This window comes from Patella vulgata, chromosome 3, assembly GCF_932274485.2.
Source record: "Patella vulgata chromosome 3, xgPatVulg1.2, whole genome shotgun sequence".
Lineage (NCBI taxonomy): Eukaryota > Metazoa > Mollusca > Gastropoda > Patellidae > Patella > Patella vulgata.
In genome coordinates this window covers 50,647,734-50,670,207 of record NC_065881.2, presented here as the reverse complement: position 1 = coordinate 50,670,207, position 22,474 = coordinate 50,647,734, and the positions used below count along the sequence as shown (strand labels likewise).

Sequence of the window (22,474 nt, the reverse complement as noted above, 5' to 3'; positions counted from 1 at the left end):
ACGGTGATATAATAATACGGTTTTTTAAATCAGATAAAAATTATGACCTCTATAGGGCCCACAAGCTAAACACGCGATTTTTCGTACAATCAGGGGGCCATAATTCAGGAAATTACAGTCCGATATACGCGAATATCGAAAGGAACCGAGATCGTTGGGTTATAAGCATACATTTCAAGTTTAAACCAATTCGGATTAAAATTGTGACCTCTGCAGTGTTCACAAGCTAAAAACGTGATTTTTCGTACAATCAGGGGCCATAATCCATGAAGTTACTGTCCGATACATGCCAATATCGAAAGGAAACGAGATCTTAGGGTGATAAACCTATATTTCAAGTTTCATTGGAATCGAATAAAAATTGTGACCTGTAGACTGTTCACAAACAATTGTGGACGGACGGAGGGACGGACGGGGGCGACGACAATATACGTCCACATGAAAATGTGGGCGTATAAATAGAGAATCTCCTACCAGTCTTTTTTGATATCAAAAAATATCAACACACGTTGATAAAGTACCCGAGTATTTTTTACTTTATCAACGAGTGTTGATATTTTTTGATCCCAAAGAAGACAAGTAGGAGATTTTATTTATCACCCAATCCCTTCTTACATGCACAAATAGATAAATATAGTTCTTTGCTGTAGATTTCACTTTTACTGAACATTAAGGCGTAGTGATACATCATTTTTTGACAGCAAAGACGAGTAGGAGATTTTATTTATCACCCAATCCCTTCTTACATGCACAAATAGATAAATATAGTTCTTTGAAAATTGACAACTGCAAACCCATTTTCCAAGCATTTCAGACCAAAGCAGAATTCCTATTTTTTCTTTCTCCTGTCCTCTCCTTCCTTCTTTCTTTCTTTCCTCCCCTTCTCTTTTCTTTTTTCTTTCTCTTTTTTCTTTATAGGCTTAGGCCCACTTTTTTTTAATGAGCTTAGGCCCACCTGTCACGGAGAGGTGGACAGGTGGGCCCAGTCCGGCACTGGAGTTTTTCAAATATGTGGCCATCATGAAGGCGCGAAACACTTTCAGCTAAGATGTTTTTAGATCCTGCTAAGTACTTTGCAGTCAGATTGAAATTAAATGTGCTTTGTAACCACACTAGTTGCCGGCTTGCCGGAAATGGGGCATAATCAGCGGTTGACGTGAGGCGCCAGTGTTGATCCAGTGTTTTAAACTCATGTTATCAGTAGAGATGAACACATGTTTGTTCATTATGCTGGGGGACCATCTACGAAGCGCTTCCACGATAGTGACAGTCTATTTAATGTTTATGTGGGTGTCCTATAAGGCTGGCATATCAATAGCCCAGTTTAGATAGAAATAGTCACTTTCATAGACAAGCATCAGTCGACATAGTGGTCACAGGGTGGCCACTGGGCGGGGATCGAGAAACTTTACTGTACCATTACATGCTGGCATGTGATGCGACTACCACTGAATGTCATCAAGCATTGATTGTGTGAGTCTTGAGTTTATCACCAGCCGATTTGAGTTTGTTTTTGGCATCTATGAGTGATCGTAAAAAGGTCCCCCACCCTTTATTACTTGGCACGCCCAGTTGAACTTTCCGATTAATGACTCGAGCTGGCTTTTGCTAGTCCTCCTCATGGCACGAAATAAACGCAAATTATCACAAAACTGAGATAATTTGTCCTGGGGTAATGATAGGGTGTTTATTAGGAAACCCAGGAATATGAGTTCCTGACATGGATTGTCCACTTTATTTCAATTTATACGAAAACGAAGAAGACGCAACACTTGCATCAACTATATTAAAGACTCTAGACACTTATCTTTTGAGTCTTCTACAATCAAGAAATTGTCTACATAAACGATTACTTGTGCATCGAAATGATATTTGAGGATCCTACAAACACTGCTACTAAGTCTTTGAAATATACTTGGGCTTTTAGAGACCCCCAAAGGCAATTTGACATCAAATAGGTAAGATTTAATATCATCACCACTGAACTTCCACTGAAGCTCAGTGTAAGCATAATCGGGCGGATGGGTGTTTACGGATCGGTAGGCACTTTTTAGGTCAACTTTTGCTAAGTATTATCCTTGCTTAATTAATTTACATGCACACCGCAAATCCATATACTGGCATGTATTGTCCGTTGTAAGATAGTTTAGGCTTAGTCCGTCTGGGCGACTTGCATCATGGATCAATCTTGCTGACCCATTAGAGTTCGGAATAGCTCCAAGTGCACTTTCAATTTGTTAAGGCCTATGACATATGACATAGTTTCCCAAACTTATTTCCCCCACAATCAGCTTTTCCACCAGTGTTCTAAAGTTCTCAGTGGATGAGTAATTTTCACATTCAGCAACAAGGTTGATAAAGTACCCGAGTATTTTTTACTTTATCAACGAGTGTTGATATTTTTTGATCCCAAAGAAGACGAGTAGGAGATTTTATTTATCACCCAATCCCTTCTTACATGCACAAATAGATAAATATAGTTCTTTGCTGTAGATTTCACTTTTACTGAACATTAAGGCGTAGTGATACATCATTTTTTGACAGCAAAGACGAGTAGGAGATTTTATTTATCACCCAATCCCTTCTTACATGCACAAATAGATAAATACAGTTCTTTGCTGTAGATTTCACTTTTACTGAACATTAAGGCGTAGTGATACATCATTTTTTGACAGCAATTCAACCATTGCAAAATCCTTTATATTGACATAGTGTTTCCATCAAGGTCAACTGAATAACAATAGTTCATTTTTAATAAAAACAGTTACTTTTAATAAGAAATGAACTGTTCTTTGAAAATAAAAAAAAGTAGTTCCTTTTCAACTAACCAATCAAATTCATGTAAAGCGTAGATTATGAAATATATCACACAAGCGATATCTACTGTAGAATGTATTATTGGGTGATAAAAATTACATGTACATGTTACACTTTACAGTAATGATCTTTACAAGAAAAATAATAGTGAATAAAACATATTAATCATATTAATGTAACCACTAGTTGATCTAAGGAATAGAATGCATAGAGGATTTTAAAACCTTCATTTTCTGTAATAGATCTGGCTCTAAGTATCTTATGTAGGCGTTGCTTTACCAAAACCCCAAATCCTGGATTAACTCATGTGAAACCCCAGCTTGGTGAAGCCAGGTGGCACCACCCCTGCGAAAAGAGTGTCCACTAACACTACCAGGTGTGCGAAGCTCTGATGTGACTGTGCGTAACTGAGCGAGAAAGGCCGGGTAGGAGAGATAGTGACCTGTAGGGGAGCCGAAGCAGAATCATTGCACTAGCTGCGCAAAGGTGTTGCACTGGTACCCCTAGGTGTGGTAAAGGCACTCTAAGTGTGCGTTCACGAAATTGTAATGTTATGTTTTTGTCCACCTTAAGTACAATACATAGTCTAAATGGATTAATGTAAGATCCTTACTAGCAATGTCTCTGTTTGGGTAAAATGCTGTTTTAGCTAAAAAAAAATTCCAGGTCTCACTCTCAGTGATCCGAAAAATCCAATCAGGCATGCCATCCAAAAAGAAACACTGATTGATTTGCAATAAAATAATGGGTGTTATGGGGGAGACACCATGCTGAGCATCTCCGATTTCTCTTTTTACACCTGTGAGTAAAAAGTTTATTGACCAATTGTGTTTCAAAGGGTCACTAAGGCCTGCAATGACATTTAGGTGTCTAACAATAGTAAGATAATTCAACACAGTTCCATATTTGAAGGAGCACACATCAACCATATAGGCAATATATGATGAGATAGTTTGTGTGGTGGCTGGAACAAGGCATATTCCAAGACGTGTACAAAATTTGGTGTAACAGTTCAGTTGGGCCTTGTAAGTTTTCTTTGTGTTGTCTGCCCATCCTTTTTTCTGTAGCCTAGTCACCGATAGGTTGAGAGCTTGTTGCAGTTCTGGGCCACCTGGAAGATAAATATGCATATGACATGTGTTGAAGTAGTTCATTAACTCCAAAATTACAAGTTCGGTATAGAGTTTTTCAGTGCCTTCGGCCCACTAGTCAGGTCATTGACCAAGGCCCGCACAAGTATGCGCCGAAGTCGCATCACGAGCGCGCCTAAGGCGCGCGAGTGTCCGAGAGGGTGTCTGGGGGGGGGGGGTCCTCCCCCCAGAAAAAATTTGAAAATTGACAACTGCAAACCCATTTTCCAAGCATTTCAGACCAAAGCAGAATTCCTATTTTTTCTTTCTCCTGTCCTCTCCTTCCTTCTTTCTTTCTTTCCTCCCCTTCTCTTTTCTTTTTTCTTTCTCTTTTTTCTTTATAGGCTTAGGCCCACTTTTTTTTAATGAGCTTAGGCCCACCTGTCACGGAGAGGTGGACAGGTGGGCCCAGTCCGGCACTGGAGTTTTTCAAATATGTGGCCATCATGAAGGCGCGAAACACTATCAGCTAAGATGTTTTTAGATCCTGCTAAGTACTTTGCAGTCAGATTGAAATTAAATGTGCTTTGTAACCACACTAGTTGCCGGCTTGCCGGAAGTGGGGCATAATCAGCGGTTGACGTGAGGCGCCAGTGTTGATCCAGTGTTTTAAACTCATGTTATCAGTAGAGATGAACACATGTTTGTTCATTATGCTGGGGGACCATCTACTAAGCGCTTCCACGATAGTGACAGTCTATTTAATGTTTATGTGGGTGTCCTATAAGGCTGGCATATCAATAGCCCAGTTTAGATAGAAATAGTCACTTTCATAGACAAGCATCAGTCGACATAGTGGTCACAGGGTGGCCACTGGGCGGGGATCGATAAACTTTACTGTACCATTACATGCTGGCATGTGATGCGACTACCACTGAATGTCATCAAGCATTGATTGTGTGAGTCTTGAGTTTATCACCAGCCGATTTGAGTTTGTTTTTGGCATCTATGAGTGATCGTAAAAAGGTCCCCCACCCTTTATTACTTGGCACGCCCAGTTGAACTTTCCGATTAATGACTCGAGCTGGCTTTTGCTAGTCCTCCTCATGGCACGAAATAAACGCAAATTATCACAAAACTGAGATAATTTGTCCTGGGGTAATGATAGGGTGTTTATTAGGAAACCCAGGAATATGAGTTCCTGACATGGATTGTCCACTTTATTTCAATTTATACGAAAACGAAGAAGACGCAACACTTGCATCAACTATATTAAAGACTCTAGACACTTATCTTTTGAGTCTTCTACAATCAAGAAATTGTCTACATAAACGATTACTTGTGCATCGAAATGATATTTGAGGATCCTACAAACACTGCTACTAAGTCTTTGAAATATACTTGGGCTTTTAGAGACCCCCAAAGGCAATTTGACATCAAATAGGTAAGATTTAATATCATCACCACTGAACTTCCACTGAAGCTCAGTGTAAGCATAATCGGGCGGATGGGTGTTTACGGATCGGTAGGCACTTTTTAGGTCAACTTTTGCTAAGTATTATCCTTGCTTAATTAATTTACATGCACACCGCAAATCCATATACTGGCATGTATTGTCCGTTGTAAGAGAGTTTAGGCTTAGTCCGTCTGGGCGACTTGCATCATGGATCAATCTTGCTGACCCATTAGAGTTCGGAATAGTTTAAAGGGGCGTGTTCGTGTCATACGCCGTAGTAATTTGTTTTATGCGTTCCTTGAATTAAAACAGAAGAGAGTTTAAGTTCCAATACTGTATTGTGTCAAATCATAATAAAATACAAAATCAATATAATATACAATTTTAAGATAATAGATTAACAAAATGAACTATGATTTATAAAAGGAATGGGGGGGGGGGAGCTAACTCACTTGGCTGTGCAGAGGCACTATTTGTTACACGTATAATTATAGGAGGCGACACGTGTTCCGGATAGGTGGCGTAGCTGCCGATGTGTCATATAGACGTAAATAAATTGTATCTAAATTTGGTTAATCATTTGCTTGTTTGATTTAGCTCTTACAGCTTACATATGCAACTTACGCTCATATATGAAAAGTATATACGATTTAGCGCGCATATTAAAGTGCAGCCAACACTTTTAAGCTCAAACTGAACATAGACTAACGAATATATTTTATAAACCATATGCTGCCATGGTTAGTAAGTATTGAAATATAGTGAAAAAGCTTAACGAACATTTAAACGTAAAATAAAAAATACCATTACGGCTGTCTAATATGTGATCCGTAACCTATGCTTAATAAGTAAATAATTAAACCAAGCGAAACTTATAAATATATAAGATAACTAACGTAGGGGAAATAACATATATACAAGAAGTAATGTTTGACTAATAAAATATAATGGAGAATAAAATCATGTAAGAATATATATATGTAAATAACATTTTAGCGGATGAGGACAGCAAAACAGAATAACGTGGCTTACCTTGAATTAAAACAGAAGAGAGTTTAAGTTCCAATACTGTATTGTGAAGAAGCTGAGTCCAACATTCGTATTTAAAGGCAGGTTAAGGATTAACTCATCGAAGACACCTGATTAGTCAGTTGTGGTCACATGGGGTTTAAACCTGCCATGGTCCGAGTGCTTCAGGCCTAATTGACATCCATTGTTTTAGTTAATCCTTTAGTTCTGCTTCATTTGGGAAATACAGTATTGGTAGACATAACTCTCTCAACATGGTAGCCAACTTAATTTATGAGGGTGATTAATTTATTTTAAAACAATGAACTAAAGATTATATCAAGGGATATTAATCTGAAAAGGCTGCCACGTGTATTTAGCCAATTCTAAGTGACTGCCTATAATCTACCCCTCTATAATATCCCCAGTGTTCGTTTTTGCTTTTGTCCTCAAAAGCTAAGCAAGTAAAACCAAAAATTCAAGAAAAATAACATATACATGAATATATAATAATAATAATGAAATGTAAATTAAGATTGAAGTACCGTTCTCAACCCTGTGAAGGTACCGTATGCCCAAAGTTATCACTGTACATAGGGTTTTTGTGAACTACGATCTAGGGCGTATAGATAATTTTGATGCGCGACCAATATGTAGACATTAAATTGTTGTCTTAAGATTCGCGTCAACTTATACGCCTGTGATAAGGAGATCCTTACGCGGTTAGTTACAGGGTGTGATGTATTGGTGATGTTGTTAATATACTGGAGGTTAGGATAGTCGAGGGTTAGATAAGGCCAAAAGGAGTTGGAGACTCTTAGATTAGAAATATATGAAGGGTGACTAAATGTGTAGTATGAAGGACATAGTGGGAGGTGAACAATCGGGATGGTAACACACTCTGAGCCTGATGTCACCTCTAAAAGTAACTTAAGGTGCGACTTACGTTTAAAATATAATTTATATAAAAGCATCATAACAATGATGCAACACAAAAGGATCGATACTATGCCAAAATGATCCAATGGTGTATCCGAAGAGTTAGCCAGGTCTTGAGTAGTATCTGACGCATGGAATTTGTAATCGAATGACGGTAGCTCAGATGAGGCTTGGACTTTCTTGGCTAATACAAGTGCTGTTGTGAGTGTGCGCATTTTACAAAGAATGAAGATACATGCCAAAGAACAAAGTACAGATAATGTCATTGACGCGATAACAAGAATACTTTTATTATCAAAGAATGATGACTCGATTGGAACATCATTATTAATCATAGATTCCGAAAGTGATTTGAATATAATAGAATCATGTTTTGCGCGTTTTACCATGCGTTTAAGACTCAGATGATTTGCGTTATCATCAGCTATTAGTGATGAGAATTGGTGCTGGTAAATATGAAATTGTGGTAGATTAGTAACGTTAATAGGTGCAGGAAAAGTTGTATCTCCTGCCACAGAAAAAAGTTCGGCGTCGGAGAAGAAATATTGAAGTAAAGCAAGATTTACAGGATGGAGCCTTGTTGTTCCTGTTGTATTATCAACACAATTTCCAAGACTTTCGGCTAGAAAGAACTCCTGGGTAGACATTGAACATTTACATGGTATAGACATAACACAAAATTTACAACCCTTAACCATGCGTTGACCGGAAGCACAGTTTATGGCTATGAGTGGGGTGTTATACAGTATAACTGAAGAGGGCGTTAACTCTAACACAGTGCTAGGCAAAGAATTCATTCGAAATCTGAAGTTACACAAGTTTCTAATCCCATGCTTATCGTCTAAAAAGAGCGAGAGCTCGCAAGATGACACAGTGCCAGCTGACAATGCCAGCTTGTTAACACAATACAGGTTGTCTATACCTTCACAATTCTGAATAAGTTTGAAGTTAAAAGAAACATAATGCTGGTGATCGTGAGATATGGCAAAATATTGTTGCAAGTCCAAGAGTTGGGTCACATGAGAGGAGGAGGCGTTGATTGGTACAGGCAGAGACACAATTTCATATAAATTAAGATGATGAGTGTTGCTTATTATTGGTACTTTTAATGATATATATAGTTTACTACGGTTACGTGAAAGAATAAATTGGGCATTAGAATAATAATACTGAGCGTGTGGTTGAAGGAGCTTAAATTGAGGGTATTTCCTCGTGATCAAATTGTGAATTTGATGGAGAGTACGTTGCAATGTATGCGGTGGCACTATTAATGGCGACAATTTATTTTGTACCAGTGAATGAATACCTAATTTAAGATCTTCAACATAAGCATTCACTACCGTGGCCTGTTGCATTTGGTCCGTGAGTAAATGGGACATTGCAACAAATGTTTCTCTCATATTGTTGTAGGTTGTTTGGATGTTATTCGTTGCAAATACTATGGCATCATGGTTTTGTTTAATGCCCAGTATCGCATTGTTGATACGATGATCCACTGTTGACATAAACGAAGAAAAGTGATCGGCGTGCTGGGTCAATTCCTGTGCGATCTTGTGATTTTGTCTCGATAAAGCATTAATATGTTTTGCTAGTAGATCAACATCCTTTACTGTAGCCGTGCCAAATAGACTCCGAGAGATTTGGCCAATGAATCCGAGAATTGCTCGCTTGGATCTAAACTTTGTTACAGATGTTATCTCCGGAATTAGCTTCTTGATCTGAATGTTCGTATTATTTAGGTTAGAAGCTGTCTGGGCCTTGATTTGGTTCAATGTCTGAATAATCTGTTGAATGAAGGCACATGTGTCGTTATGGTGTTGGCAGTGTACGTTGGCTGGCATGGCTGGAACGATTGGAAGGGCTAATTCAAATGTATGAATCCAATTGTCCACACCGAATGTCACGGTCTGGGCACGCGCAGGCTTGAAAAGAACACCGTAGTTGATCCGTTGAATGACCTTGGGAGACGCAGTTGGAAGAAGAATTAGTCCAATGATGAAAAGAATCCATGTACGGGATGAATCTGTAAGTATACGAAAGTGAAAGATGATAGTTATATCCAATGAATAACAAGAATGGGTAAATACGGTACTCTGCATTTATCCGCAGCACTATGAAACAGAGAGGAGGGTCTCTCTTATAACAAATTGGTATAACTATCATTAGAAAGAAAGATAAAATTTTACGAGATTTAACTTGATTTTGTAAAGTAACGAGTTCGGAATTTTCGTCTCCTGGCTTTACCATCCACGGTCTTTTTGATGTGGAAACTCTGGATCATATCGGAGTCAATTTTATCAGCAGAAAGCCAACACGAATCTCTTTGGTCCTTGATTTTAACACGATACTCCCTGTTTCCCATGTGCATGTGAGAACTCAGTATCTTGGTGACGTCCAGTTTCTGACCTGTTGGTGGGTCTACCTGGGTTAATACGTCGTAAACCGAATTATCATCAGGGGTGTTGTCAACTAATGCAGGTGTGTCCTTGTTTGAATGTATCATTTGTTGGCTTCCATCGGCAGAAGTACACACAGGTGGTGCATCGGATGTAAGCTGCTTGTCCGACGGAAGTGAATCGTTCGTCGCGGGTGTGTCGACTTGCGATGGGACTAACTTGTTTGCGGTTGAATCATCTTCGCTAAGAAAGGGTTTTAGCCGACTTGCGTTGGTAAATGAAGGCTCCTCCTTGTCATTTTCGCAACTTCGTAACTTGTAGGTGAAATTAGGCCCCTCAAGAACGATGTAGTATGGGCCAATGTACTTCGGTTGAAGTTTTGGTGAAAGACCCTTTTTCTTCTTGACATTGGAAAGCCAAACTTTGTCTCCTATCTTAAAAGTCGGAATCTTCGCTCGTTTGTCGTGATAGATCTTATTAATGTCTTGTCGCCGCTTTGTGTTCTCGGTAGCTATCTCACGGGCAATTTTCAGGTGTTCCTGTAGCTGCTTGACGTGCGATACAGCGTTTTTACCTATTGTCTCTTTAGGTATCATCTCCAAATCGAATGGAAAAACCATTTCCCTTCCAAAGACAAGATGGAATGGAGAGAATTCAGTCGTTTGTGATAAGCTTGCTCGAAAGGACATCATGATGGAAGGTAGTATAGACGGCCAGTTAGTCTGTTGATCGTTACAATATGCTCGTATACATTTCTCAATATCCGCGTTACGACGTTCACAGGTGGCGTTGGTTTGAGGGTGATACGAGCTGGTACTAACCTTCTTGACCTGGAACAGTTCACAGACCGCGCCAACGAGTTTGGACATGAACGCTGCCCCGCGATCGCTTACTAGAGTTCTTGGAAAACCATACCGTGTGAATATTTCGGTATATAGAATGCGTGCAACTTCCGGTGCATCTTGAGTTTTTGTGGCCAAGCATTCTGTCCAACCCGTATAGGCATCAACGATCAGAAGAGCATGTTTGAAACCACCTTCGCTTGTTGGTAATGGCCCAATAAAATCAATATGAAGGCGAGAGAACGGTTCTTCAACAGGCATTGGGGTAAGGGGAACACGTTGGTGACGACCTGGCTTTATCCGCTGACATGTCTCGCATTTGGAAACGTAGTCTTCGACTGTCTGGTACATCTTAGGCCAGTAATATTTTTGTGTCAGTGCGGTGTGTGTTCCATTTCGTCCTCTGTGACAACCGCCAGCCATTGAATCATGGTATGCCTTAATCGCCTGCTTACGGAAGTGTCGTGGTAAGGCTAACTGGTAGATTAGGTCTTCTTCTGGTTTTGGCTTCTTTCTTCTTGGTTGGTAAAAATGATACAGAACTCCATTTTTGATATCGTACTGCCCAGCTTTAGCAGATAAACCTTTTGCCTCGCCTTCTGAGAATTCTGGGGGAATTGACCCGGTTTCAATGTAATCGATGATATATTTAAAGTCAGGGCATTGACGTTGATTGTCTGCTATTTTGTTGTCTGAAAGCTGATCTTGAAAAGTAGAAATATGTCCTACGAAAGGTTCATCCAGGTCCCCTTCATAGGTAAAAGTAGTTTCATACCTTTTATGTGGACTTGCTGCAACGCAGTTTATTTCGGGAATCTGAACTTCTTCTTGTTCCACCGTCTCCTCGGGGTAAATTCTGCGAGAAAGCGCATCGGCATTGATGTTCTTTTTACCGGGTTTGTGAACGATTTCAAAATCGTACCCTTGAATTTCTAAAGCCCATCGAACTAAACGACTATTACCCGTTGTTTTCAAGGTCTTTAGTGATGTAAGGGCTTTGTGGTCAGTGATGACGGTGAACTTGGTGTTTGTTAGATAGACATTAAAATTTCTAATGCCTTCTAGAACGGCAAGGCATTCTTGTTCAGATACACACCACTTCTTTTCATGCTGAGTAAGGGATCTTCCACCGTAATGAATAGCTCGTTCTAAGCCATCGTCACCTATTTGACCAAGTATAAATCCGATGGCATAGCCTGAAGCATCTGTTGTGAGAATGAAAGGCTTATTCATATCTGGGTACGCAAGAACAGGTGCTGACGTTAATTTAATTTTTAGAGCTTGGAATGCCGTTTGACAGTCGTCAGACCACCGAAATTCAATGTCTTTTTGGAGCAGCTGATTGAGAGGATTAGCTATCTTAGAGTAATCCTTGACGAATTTTCTATAATAGTTACACAAGCCTAAGAAAGAACGAACATCTGACTGGGATTTTGGAACTGGAATAGTTTGAATGGCTTCTGTTTTTGAATGATCGACTTCAATTCCCTGTGCTGAGAATAGGTGACCAAGATACTTTACGCGTTTTGCAGCAAACTTGCATTTCGAAGGTTTGAGTGTCATTCCTGCATTAGACAGTTTGTTGAAGACGCTTTGCAAGTGCTGAAGGTGTTCGTCAAAATTCTTGGAGAAAACTATTATATCGTCAACGTATACCAAGACATATTGCCAATTCATTTCTTTTAGTATGTCTGACATTACCATCTGGAAGCTCATTGGCGCGTTTTTAAGCCCAAATGGCATTCTTTGCCACTCGAAAACACCATCTGTCGTGATGAAGGCGGCTTTGTGCTTGGAATTTTCCTCCATTTCAATCTGCCAGAAGCCACTAGCACAATCGAGAACAGTGAATATGTTGGCTTTGGCCTGTCCTATACAGTCTATCACATCGTCAAGACGTATGAGTGGAAAGAAGGTACTCTTTGTGATGTTGTTAAGTTTTCTATAATCCACAGCAAATCTGTACTCACCATTAGACTTTTTCACTAGGACAACCGGTGACCTCCAGGTGGAATTGCTTTTGCGAATGATGTTTGACTTCAACATGTCTGAGGTTTGTCGTGAACATTCTGCTCGTATTTCAGGAGACTGTCTGTAGAATTGCATTCTAACGGGAGGCGCGTCGCCTGTGTCAATGGAATGTTTGTAGATATCTGTTTTGCCTAGCTCATGCAAATCAGTGGCGAATACGTGTCTCTGTCCTTGTAGGAATTTCTGAAGAGTTTCTTTTTGGCCTTGGTTTAAGTCTGAATCGGATAAATCAAAGTGAATCTCACCTGAACTTGGGATAGAATTTGGCACTGATTTAGCAGTTAACTGTGTGTCCGAAGTAGAGTTAGAATTCTCATCATCTATGTTGTCTTGAATATCTCCATCCTGAACTTCTGTGGCATAGGCTAAGACTTGGTTCTTTGGCAGCTGAATTGGTTTGTCTGTTGGATTAAGGAGCCGGAAGACAGACTTCCCATCATCAATTCTGGTTAGGCATTTCGCTCCTGCTAAATTGAACTTATTTAATCTTGAAGACGGTTCCAATAGTGCCAGACAATTTCTTGGTGCTTTGGTGAGCCGAACAGGAATTTCAGTTTCACCCATGGCGCCAATTGTAATGGGAGATTGCGTCGTTACAAGACCCATGAAGCATTGTTTTTCTGTCTTTTGTTCATGGGAATCAGGCGTGGCGTTAGAACCGTCAATGGAATCGTCAATCTTGTCTTCAAGAAATAGAGTGCCATTTTCGAAATTCCATTTAAGTTTACATTTTTTTATGAATTCCATACCCAATATCAGAGGATGGTGCAAATATGGCATTATGTAAAATGTATTTGTATACGTAATGTCTCTTATTTTGAACGGAATTATGACTGTGCCTGTAATTATGTGTTTCTCACCTCCAACTCCTATTACTTTGTGATAATTCGATTTGTCAATAGGGAGATTTCCTAAACCCAAAGAATGTATCAAAGGTTGAGAAATACAGGAAATTTGTGCTCCAGTATCTAAAATGCCCTTTACTTCAATGTTATTAATATTAATGTGCAGTACGTTATCGTCAATAGGTGCAATTAGTGAAATTACTTTTTCGTTTTCGTTGGTATGCCTGTTCCAAGTATTCTTAGAGCCAGGCGCCTTATCCTATGGGCGCGTAAATGGACGTCGACCAGCTTTCTTATTATTACAAAAATTGATATGATGGCCTGGACGTTTACAGTGTGTACAGAAATAATTTGGTCCTTCACATGGTTTAATAGGAGAACAGTACTCACCACAATATCGGCACGGATATGAAGAATTTGTTTGGTAACCACTGGTTCTAGACTGGTAATTATTATGTCGATGAGGTTGATGATATGATGAATTCTGTTGGTAACCATTGCCTCTAGAATGGTAATTGCTCTGTCTTGGAGGTAGATGGAAATTAGTTTGGTGTTGTCCCTGGTGTCCGGTAAAATCATGTACCTGACGATTTGGTTGGCGGTACTGGTGTGAAGTATAATTTACTTCGTAATGATTATCAGGTACTTGTACCTGATCACTTTGTTCATAATATTGTGTAGGGTGGTGCGTAAATTGTTCATTTTCATGCTTTAGTTTCTTGGCCACGCCTTCTGCTATAGCGCCAATGATATCTTTATTAATGTCCTGGGTCACCATAGATACATTGGGTTGCGTAGGAATTGTGCTTTCTACGAGATAGCACGCACTTTTCAGTTCTTGCCATGTGGATGGCTGTTGTAGCACTACGTGACTTTTAATGTTGGGTAGAAGCCCTTCAATAGCTAAGCCCATGATTACCCGTTCGTCCATATTTGTGTAGTGATACTTTTTTTCTACACGATTTAAAAACATCTCACAAGTTTCACCGTTTGTTTGGGCGTTCACTCTCATATCAACAAATGTACTTGGTTGATATGATTTAAGAAATTGTTCTTTTAACAGTTTTAAGTCATGTTGCACACGTGGTTCAAGATTATCGTACCACCGTCTTGCACCGTCGCGGAGATGTAAAATAATTGTTGGTAATTGGCGGTCATCGTCTAATGATTGCATAGAACAATACAATTCCACATTTTTGAGCCAAAGTGTAGCGTTTTCTGACTTTAATCCATGAAAAGTTGGAATGGTAAAGTGAGCTTGATTCATTGTCCTGTTTTTACTGTTGGTTTGTGTTGATGATTGTGATGCACTTTGCACCACTGTGTTTGTACTCGTCGTTGATGACGTAGATGCGGTAGCACTTCGTGTTAAAATTTTGTTTTTATAGTTGTCTGGTGTCGCTCCTGTTTCTTGATTATCTTGATTCATACGGTCTCTTTAAAGGCAATACTCCACCAATTTTAAAGGGGCGTGTTCGTGTCATACGCCGTAGTAATTTGTTTTATGCGTTCCTTGAATTAAAACAGAAGAGAGTTTAAGTTCCAATACTGTATTGTGTCAAATCATAATAAAATACAAAATCAATATAATATACAATTTTAAGATAATAGATTAACAAAATGAACTATGATTTATAAAAGGAATGGGGGGGGGGAGCTAACTCACTTGGCTGTGCAGAGGCACTATTTGTTACACGTATAATTATAGGAGGCGACACGTGTTCCGGATAGGTGGCGTAGCTGCCGATGTGTCATATAGACGTAAATAAATTGTATCTAAATTTGGTTAATCATTTGCTTGTTTGATTTAGCTCTTACAGCTTACATATGCAACTTACGCTCATATATGAAAAGTATATACGATTTAGCGCGCATATTAAAGTGCAGCCAACACTTTTAAGCTCAAACTGAACATAGACTAACGAATATATTTTATAAACCATATGCTGCCATGGTTAGTAAGTATTGAAATATAGTGAAAAAGCTTAACGAACATTTAAACGTAAAATAAAAAATACCATTACGGCTGTCTAATATGTGATCCGTAACCTATGCTTAATAAGTAAATAATTAAACCAAGCGAAACTTATAAATATATAAGATAACTAACGTAGGGGAAATAACATATATACAAGAAGTAATGTTTGACTAATAAAATATAATGGAGAATAAAATCATGTAAGAATATATATATGTAAATAACATTTTAGCGGATGAGGACAGCAAAACAGAATAACGTGGCTTACCTTGAATTAAAACAGAAGAGAGTTTAAGTTCCAATACTGTATTGTGAAGAAGCTGAGTCCAACATTCGTATTTAAAGGCAGGTTAAGGATTAACTCATCGAAGACACCTGATTAGTCAGTTGTGGTCACATGGGGTTTAAACCTGCCATGGTCCGAGTGCTTCAGGCCTAATTGACATCCATTGTTTTAGTTAATCCTTTAGTTCTGCTTCATTTGGGAAATACAGTATTGGTAGACATAACTCTCTCAACATGGTAGCCAACTTAATTTATGAGGGTGATTAATTTATTTTAAAACAATGAACTAAAGATTATATCAAGGGATATTAATCTGAAAAGGCTGCCACGTGTATTTAGCCAATTCTAAGTGACTGCCTATAATCTACCCCTCTATAATAGCTCCAAGTGCACTTTCAATTTGTTAAGGCCTATGACATATGACATAGTTTCCCAAACTTATTTCCCCCACAATCAGAAGCCGGGTCACCATCGGTTATCTTAAAACCACCTTTTACGCCATTTAAGATATCACAGTTTAAGTCGTACGAGGGTGAAGTGACGCTGCTTGCAGGATCCTTTAATCGTTTTAGGGCTGTGCGCTGCTGTAGTCGATGGAATGATTGTGTTTTGAAGCGGAGTGGTTAGTAGCATAACAAATGTGACAGTTGCGAGCGAACCTGCAGTCAGGTCGAATACATTGATCATAGTTGAAACGTCTACAAATCTCCCGTCCATCCGACAAAAATGGACCACGAGGGTTCCTACGAGTATTACGATTACCGGTAGCGCGTTTGTCGTTATTAATGTTTGGATGGCTTCCATTCGTTCCCTTCAGTTCTAATAACAATTTAGCCGTAGCATTGTCTGGTCGAGGTAGTAGATTGAATTCACGCAGTTGAGATTGAGGGGTGTTCCATCGGAAACCCACTTGAGCTTGGCACTCCCGGTATTCTGGGTCATACAAAAGAACACTAGGCCACACATAATTTGATGAGAGTCTCAGGATACCCTGTGTGTAGTTTATATAGTCAACAATGCCACCTGGTTCTATTTCATTTAATTGTATCATATCTTGTACGATCTGTAGACTAGCATAGTCCCACTGCTCTGGGTTGAGGGACAGGGCATATCCCCCACCTGAAATTTGACACCATTCCCAATGTCAATTTGTTTACCATCACGAACTAAGTCATGTGCACTGACTCATACATAGTTTTCAATTTTTGTGATTTATCTTTGCGTGGTAATAGTTGGTCTTTAGATCCAAGGTCTTGATCTCCCGCTGCAGCTAACAGAGCTTTGCCTAATGGGGTAATGGTTAACCATTCTGAGGTTGGGGTTTGTACATGTAGCTGGGGGTCGTATGGATATCTCTGACTCTGTTGTGCTTGTAGAGCCTGGAGTTGGTGCTCTAAGTTCTTAACATTTTGATACAAGCGTGCCTTTTCTACTTTTAGTTTAAGTGATTCATATCTTGTTTCCACCTCCTTAATGTCCTTTATCTGTTTGATAGACGATGGTCAGGTTTGTTTTGGTCGCGCACCTGAACTATTTACACAAGTCATGTCGGTGTCAAGGCCGGTGTCTTGTTCATCGTGTGTGACGAGCGGGAACGATAGTGTCGGCGTGCGCGGTCTGCTCTCATCACCGCTTTGAGTTTCATGTTTGATGCTAGGCGAGGCAGTTTCCGTGCCCCCATTTTTCGGGAGTGTAAGGTATTCAGACATCTATGCCCCTGCGTTCTTTCTACGGTCCCGGACTGTTTGTGACATTTAGAACAGTATTATTAACGTAATGCCTTAAAGGTGTTAAGCAAATTGCACGTTGCGCTGAAGTAAGCTTAAATGCAGAGCTAGTCACTATCTGTCGAGTGAGCGGAGTCACCCGAGTCATTGATTTGTACACAAATAAACACATGCCGGTCCGGTGACGTCAGTATCCGTTTATGATGATGTAAACGTATCTTATTTTAGACCCTGATGCTGTAAACAGAATAATGGTTGCCACTTAGTATTTACTGTTTTATGCCGGCCGACTAACGGTACAGGATATTTCTTCGGTCCGGTGACGTCAATATGTTTATGAGGATGTGACGATATCAGTGGTAACCGTATCTTATTTAGACCCCGAGTATTGGTTGCAGTTACTTCGTCCTAACAGTTACATACGTTTGTTGTTATTTATGACGTCTGTATAATTTATGATGCGATGGTTCATTCACAGATGTGGATGTGGTAGAAATCTAATCTAAGTATCTAAGTACTACCTATCCAGTAGTGACTAGTATTTGAATATTTAAGATGAAATGAAATGGGGTTTAACGTCCTTCTGTTCTGCTCCAAACTGGGCTAATGAAGACGGGTATACGCCATACAGTGTGCTATGAGGGAAATTTTGCCCGGACAGCGGCACTATGGTCTACTCTTATATCGAATTCCAACTGTCAAGGAATCTTTTACGTGCACGCCAATATGTACACGGGACCTCGGTATTTCGTCCCATCCGAACGACTAGACAACTGTCCTTGTTAGGCCCTCCTAACAACTGACAATGCAGGCTAGCGAGCCAGCGTCTCACCCGCTTAGCCACGTGATCCCATATTTAAGATGAGCGTTACATAAGTTTCAATTATGCACAGTATTTGTGTATTTAAGACGAACATGATATGATGTAAACTTTGTATTCAGTTTAAACAGGTAGTGTTAATAAATTTGTCAGCAGTAATAAAACTCAGCTTATTAAAGCTGCAATTTCATATTTTTAAGTTATATTTTTAAAATTTATTAAAATAAAGCCTTAAAATAGATGGTATCCATAAACCGTCCTACCTTGTTAAAGAATAATCCTATTAATCCTATAATTCGCTATTGCCAGCTGAGAAATTGGCAAAAATATCATTTTCAACTTCAAATTCCAACGTTTGAAGGTAGCTAATGCATGGAGGCAATAGGAAAACAAAGGAGGTAATTGTGTTATTATTTCCTGTGTCAGTGATTTTTAAGGGTGGGAAAAAATGCCCATGGTCGTATAATAGTGAGTTGATAACCTATTGAGCAAAAGACATAGAAATAATTATGTTTTGACTTTCTTAGAAAATATGAAATTATTGCTTTAAGTTACTTATCCTGATGTGTAAATTCTAACCACCCACACCTAGACCTCCCTCCTCCATTCCGATTTTGTGCCAGAAAAGCGGTGTCGGCAGTTATACTATCAGAAATTGAGGAGTCTGATCTACAAGTTCTCGGAAAGTTTGTAGTTCTCATGTATGACCGGTCGAGTACGACCTCCTCAGTAGACGGGGCAGGGCTTCATCTTTTTGCACGAAAGCAGAGGTCATACGACCTGTTACCACCGACACAAAGTGTACTGAAGGAACATGCCAAATGAGCAGTATATCAAGCAGGCCATATATGGGGACAATGTGTTATTCGTCAGCCAGAAACTCAGTGTGCTTCTCAGTGGTAAGGTCAAAGGAGCATTCAAATTGTAGCGGAGTTGGAGAACATTGTTTCCGTGGTTTCCAAAGTTGCAGTGTGTTTTTACATTAAAATCTGTTAGTCCCGAAATGACCTAGTTTGTGTCGAGTGGACGTTCCCCCCTCCTCTCTCTCTCTCTCTCTCTCTCTCTCTCTGTTATAACATGACAAAATGCATCCAATTGCCATATCATAAAATTGTACATGGACAGATATAGAACAATATCTTGGACTTTGGCATGCATTGCATATGGCGGCCATCTTGTATATTGGCCGCTATATTGGACACTCTGAGTGTGCAGTCGTGTTTCCACACCTAATTCAATATCATAATGGCAAAGGAACTCATCATCTGTCAGAGTTAGAACTCCGATTGGACATGTATTCTGCAATATTTTTACATAAAAACGGACATCCAGCGACCATCTTGGCCGCCATGTTGGATTTTTATGTGGCTAGCACATTTTTCTGAAAGTCTCATATACAATAAACAATTTTGCTAACTTCCATGCTTGTATCATAAAATGAACGATTGTTTGGGTTATCTGCTCCACTATAGATCGCATTTTTAGAATAAAAAAAAACAGAACTCAAACCTTCCTTTTAAGCATATTCAACATAAACTCTATAGCGGGAGAAACCATTTATTTTATCTTTTGGTTGTTATAAAGGCGCCCAGAACAAAACTATAGTCTATTAAATTTTTATATTTTTACTTACTTGTTGCTACTCGAACGTCACTCAAATAGCTTCTTGTTCTCAATTGATTGGGTTTTTAATATCGAATGTTCTTTTTATTGCATTACGGCCACATTTCGCATTCAATTAACAAGCGAATCGTAACTATATTTTTACCATTGGGAAATACACAAAAATGGAATTTAATAACCACATAATGTTACTGATGATGTCTTGGGTGGAAACGCGAAACAAGTTTTAACTCTTTTGACCTCTTTGCCGGTTAGAAAATAATTTTATAATAAAGCAACCCGCCCTGCTGTGTATTTTAATTGTTTAGTTCAGTTGCCAGATGGTTTACGATTCTCTCAGAGAGACATTTTTACGTTCCACCTGGCTTACTTTTTCATATGCGTTTTGTCATTCCTATTTTGTCAATGAAGTCCCAGATAAGCTGAGAGGTCTAGTATCTGTCGTCTGGGTTGGAAATAGGAGAGTACTGAGACATAGTGATCTGTTTATCTCTAGTAATTTGTCAATCATTGATTGGCGTTCGTTCCATAATTGATTATAATCGACTAATAGTGTGAAGGGGTTGCAATCTGTCCACACGGGCATTTAATTGGTGTGTAGGTGTGTAGCGATATGCGTTGCTGGTGAGATGTGGAAAGTCCACATGTCAAAAACTCTCCACAGCCGACATGTGACTCATACTCCCCTCTGCTTTACATTCTATTAGCCTTGTGATCGTCTAGTATTGTCTCTGGTTATATTTGTAATCTTTTATCTTTTAGCTAGGACTCACGTTGTGTATTTATTTTTATCTCAGCCGCTAAGATGTTTGTTTACCAGGAACAACAATGCAACAGTTCGTTTTATAACATTTTATATCAAGCACTGGATACATAGGCTACACGCATAAATGGCAATAAAGAACATTTCCTACTCTCTCAACTCCATCTACCCCTCTCAATCCCAATCTCATCCAAACTCACCAGAGCGAGTATGCTGATAGAACTTGCTACATTTCTCCCTAATGAACCTGCCAGGTGTCTCCCATCCCAAGATTGATATCTGTTTTATAGCAGTTAGTGTTTTCATGTAGTAGACAGGGTTTCTATACAATTTTGAGGGGGGTTGGATGGCCGAATGGTTTGCACATGCGCGCTGTATCATAAGGTCTGTCAATGAGTCAACTGGCGTGGTTTCGATTCCCCGGTTGTACATGACAAGAAATAGGGTCGCCTGTCCAACCTCGTTGGTTTTCTCCGGTTTCATCCCACAGCTAAAGATACCTACGCGCAAGCGAATTTTTGAAAAAAACTGAACCATGTGTTAATTCTGAAATGACCTAGTTTGTGTCGAATGGACGTTAAACCCCATTTCTCTCTCTCTTCATACAATTTTGAGCTTATCATGGACATTCGTGACTACTATTTTCTATATTATTTTCTATATTGACGTGGAAAGTGACCCATGCAAGGATCACTCCCCTTCCACTGGCTTTTAGCCAAACTACACGTTTTATTTATAATTTTGTAGTTTGCGAAGCCATTATTAAATACTTCCACATTGTCTTCTAGAATATGGTTTTCTTTGTTCACTCGAAACCATAGAATACACGACTCGTTCATTGCGTCTTAAGTATTGGAAATTAGGATCTCATATTCCCAATACTGAATTCAAATTCGTGTTCTTAATTTCGACTATTATGGCAAATACAGATAGGGTTCATGAAATTACAATAGCTCTACCATTACAACGATCACTAGGTAAAACCTCTTTTTAAAAAATAAGTCTTTAGTTTAGTTTTACAAGCGACAATATAAGTTACAATACGAAATGGTAATGTATTCCCTAACAACGGTACTTGTACATAGAAAGGTGGTAAATTATAAGAGTTCAGTATAAATAATGATGTATTGGGAAGGACTGCAGATTTCTTGTGGGTTTGTTGTATTTTGGAATATTGAATTATGTGTGGGTGGGGTGAAGGGGGGGGGATTGGGGTTTAACGTTCACTCGACACATACTCGACCCTACTCCTTGGCATGTACAAGCAGGGAATCGAAACCACGGCACTTGATCCAAAGCTCACGCGATAAACCATTCGGCCACCCAACACTATAACGGTGTTAAGAATTTCCCACGGTTTTCAATTCCAATTATTGTATTACTAGCTTACTTGAAATTATTCTGAACAGGACACTGGAATTAAACGGAATATGATCGACCGAATTCAATGCTCATAAATATAAAATAGTGTAATAGTACACAGACAACTTAAGGGAAAGATATCAAAATAACTGATAACCGACGATGTCAAAGAAGCATTTCGAAAAGGGTATCAAATGTTATGGCATATTTATAGCCCCCCCCCCATCCTCCGCACTGTTATAAGCTATATTCCGTTACCCAACTTTATATACAATTAGTTATAATGTAACCTGGTTAATTGTGACATTGTATTACTCGTGGTTTTAGAACCAGTTAGACATCAACGAGTTCACATTTCACCGGTTTGTTTGTATAAAGGAATGTGTAGAGCATTACAAACGGGTTTTAGGGTCTCACTGTGAATCAACCATATTTAATTACTTCCGTATTGTCTTCTGGGGTAGTTTTTCTTTTTTCATTACATATGGCACCAGCAATCACTGCCCTAAGAA

General features: G+C 39.2%; 1 pseudogene; it reads right to left on the bottom strand.

Annotated features, from left to right (window-relative positions):
* Positions 1-3,008: 3,008 nt before the first annotated feature.
* Positions 3,009-3,746, bottom strand: LOC126815200 (uncharacterized; annotated as a pseudogene).
* Between the last annotated feature and the right edge of the window lie 18,728 nt (positions 3,747-22,474).